Source organism: Lampetra planeri, chromosome 45 (assembly GCF_965212315.1).
Source record: "Lampetra planeri chromosome 45, kcLamPlan1.2.h2, whole genome shotgun sequence".
Taxonomy (NCBI): Eukaryota; Metazoa; Chordata; class Hyperoartia; order Petromyzontiformes; family Petromyzontidae; genus Lampetra; species Lampetra planeri.
The window spans coordinates 9,438,954-9,441,651 of record NC_136151.1 but is presented as its reverse complement, the minus strand read 5'-3'; positions in this window follow the sequence as shown (position 1 = coordinate 9,441,651).

The window sequence follows — 2,698 nt, the reverse complement described above, 5'->3', positions numbered from 1 at the left end:
CTGTACGTAATTCTATGGGTCTCTATGTATCATCTTCTTGGGTCTCTATGGGTCTCTACGTATCTCTGTGGGTCTCTATGGGTCTATGTGGGTCTCTATGGGTCTCTATGTATCTATGTGGTTCTCTGTTTAACTCCATGGGTCTCTATGGATCTCTACATATTTCTGTGGGTCTCTATGGATCTCCATGGGTCTCTATGGGTTTTTTTGTATCTCTGTGGGTCTCTACGTATCTCTGTGAGTCTCTATGTATCTCTATGGGTGTCTATGTATCTCCATGGGTCTCTATGGGTCTCTATGTATCTCTGTGGGTCTCTATGTATCTCTATGGGTGTTTATGTATCTCCATGGGTCTCTATGGGTCTCTACGTATGTCTGTGGGTCTCTATGTGTCTCTATGTATCTCTGTGGGTCTCTATGGGTCTCCACGCGTTCAGAGTTGATCAGCTACTGCTCTACGTTTCCACACGGTTTTTGACGACAGCGATGATATCAGACACCCGGTGGTGCGGCTATCACCTGCGATTTGCCCGGTCGCTACTGGAACGAGAAGCTCATAAATGCCCGTGGACTTTTGACCCTGAGGGGTCGAGATTAAAATGTAAAATAGTTGCACGTTTTATTTGTTCTGACGGATTTCTGTTACTTTCCCTAGACTTTGCTCTCCGGAATCGTTTTTTTTTGTAACGCGCAGACTACTGGACATCGAGTCCCAAAACTAAGAGAAGCTTTACTGCTCATGGGATTCCTCCTCCGGTACAGGCACCCACCTCTGCTGACAAACATTCGACTTACGAACTTCCAAAGATGCGAACAAAGCGGTTCCCGTACGGTCCAGTTGCAGCCTGTTCGGATGGAGAGTTCGTAAGTTCAACCACCCCGCGCAAATAGATAGCGGCGGTGGTGGCATCTGCAGAACGTGCAGAACCAGTGGCATCTACATATGTAAAACATGAGGAACCAGTAGCATCTATCTGTAAAACATGAGTAACCAGTAGCATCTACATCTGCAGAACGTGAAGAACCAGTGGCATCTACATTTGCGGAACGTGAAGAACCAGTGGCATCTACATCTGTAGAACGTGAAGAACCAGTGGCATCTACATCTGTAGAACGTGAAGAACCAGTTGCATCTACATCTGTAGAATGTGAAGAACCAGTGGCATCTACATCTGCAGAATGTGAAGAAGCAGTTGCATCTACATCTGTAGAACGTGAAGAACCAGTGGCATCTACATCTGTAGAACGTGAAGAACCAGTGGCATCTACATCTGCAGAATGTGAAGAACCGGTTGCATCTACATCTTTAGAACGTGAAGAACCAGTGGCATCTACATTGCAGATCGTGAAGAACCAGCTGCATCTACATCTGTAGAACGTGAAGAACCAGTGGCATCTACAACTCCAGAACATGAAGAACCAGTGGCATCTACATCTGTAGAACATGAAGAACCAGTGGCATCTACATCTGCAGAACGTGAAGAACCAGTGGCGTCTACGTCTGTAGAACATGAAGAACCAGTAGCATCTACAGAACATGAAGAAACAGTGGCATCTACATGTGCAGAATATGAAGAACCAGTGGCATCTACATGTGCAGAATATGAAGAACCAGTGGCATCTATATCTGCAGAACGTGAAAAAAACATTGGCATCTACAGGAGATTATACAACTTTTAAAGCCATTCCCCCGTGATTAATGTGAATGCTGTACAATACGTTTGGGTTCGACAGGAGTAAAGTTGAACTTTCAAACAATTCCCTTCATTAGTAAATATTCTTATTCTCGGTGTGGCTAAGTGTCAGGCGGGGATTGGCTAAGTACCTGGCTGGGCGTGGCTGTCAGGTGGGCGTAACTAAGTACCTGGCTGGGCGTGGCTAAGTACCTGGCTGGGCGTGGCTAAGTGTTAGATGGGCGTGGCTAAGTACCTGGCCGGGCGTGGTTAAGTGTCGGGTGGGCGTGGCTAAGTACCTGGCTGGGCGTGGTTAAGTGTCAGGTGGGCGTGGCTAAGTGTCAATCGGGGATTAGCTATGCGGCGGGTGTGGGCGTGGCTAGAATTCGTCATTTGCCTCCGAACCCAATTGACCCGGAATTGTGTCTGACACCTTTCTCAGTTTTATTTTTACCGCACTCATCGAGACCCATACTAAAACTATACTGTGTTTATTTTAGTTGTCGTGAGGTTCCACTTTATCTGCTACGTTAGGAGCTCTTTTGTTCAGAAGCGTGCCTGTCCATCGCACGCAGCGATAGCAGCGAAACGAAGTTGGGTGATATCATCATCACTCGTACACTCACTCACTTAACCACTCACTCACCCACTCACTTAACCAATCACTCATTCACCCACTCACTCAATCACTCACTCACCCACTCGCTCCCTCACCCACTTTCTCACTCACAGAATCACTCACTCAACCACCCACTCATTAATTCACTCACTCACCCACTCACTCATCCACTTGCCCACTCACCCACTCGCTCGTCCACTCACCACTCGCTCACCCACTCGCTCACTCACCCACTCATTCATTGATTAACTCACCCACTCACTCACTCATTCACCTACTCATCCACTCACTCACTCACTCACCCACCCGCTCACTCACCCATTCACTCATTCACCCACTTAATCACACACTCACTCATTCACCTACTCATCCACTCACTCACTCACCCGCTCACTCACCCATTCAC